Below are 894 nucleotides of genomic sequence, written 5' to 3'. Positions count from 1 at the left end.
TAGGAACATTGTTTCTATCTAGACAAGGGCTATTAAATTCCTTTGTAAGGCATATCATCTGTCTTCTCTAAATCACATGTGAATGCTTCAGCCTTCATCAAGATCCTAGAAAGACTGTCCTCATCCTTATTTTACAAAAGGGTAAGTCAAGGTTCAAATAGATTTAAAAAAAAAAGGCTTTGCCCAATATCATAGAGGATCTCTGGGAAGACAGAAAGACCAAAGGTCCCTGATAAGAGTGAGAGGAAATGTGAAACAAAAATTCAAAATAATGAAAAAACAAACAAACAAACAACAAAACTCACCAGGCTTACTGGTCTGATAGAAACTGGTGGAAGCCCAGATGATAACCTTCAGTGACCCTTCAAGCCTGTTGTTTTGTTGTTGTTGTTATGTGCCTTCGAGTCGCTTGTGACTCATAGGGACCCTATGTACAACAACCCTAAACTCTGCTCTGTCCTGTGCCAATCTCACGGTCTCTGACACTCCCATCCTGATTATCCCAGTCACTGAATCAATCCACCTCATAGAGGGCCTTCCCCTCCTGCGCCGTCCCTCCACCCTCCCAAGCATGATGTCCTTCTCCAAGGACCTGTTTCTCCTCACAACATGTCCAAAGGATGTTAGACGGAGCCTCAGAATCCTTGCCTCCAAGGAACCACCCAGTTTAACCCTTTCCAGGACGAATCTGTTTTCCTAGCAGTCCAGGGTATTCTCAATACTCTTCTCCAGCACCGCAGATCAAAGGCTTCAATTCTCCTTCTATCCTCTTTGGTCATTGTCCAACTCTCTGATGCATAACAAGTGATTGTGAAGACCATGGCCTGTATCAGACACACTTTAGTCTCCAGAGAGACACCATTGCTCCTCAGTACTTTGGAGAGGTCCCTAACA

This window comes from Elephantulus edwardii, unplaced genomic scaffold (genome assembly GCF_000299155.1).
Source record: "Elephantulus edwardii isolate Elephantulus edwardi_28Jun2011 unplaced genomic scaffold, EleEdw1.0 scaffold00028, whole genome shotgun sequence".
Classification (NCBI taxonomy): Eukaryota; Metazoa; Chordata; class Mammalia; order Macroscelidea; family Macroscelididae; genus Elephantulus; species Elephantulus edwardii.
This window is presented reverse-complemented; position numbering follows the sequence as displayed.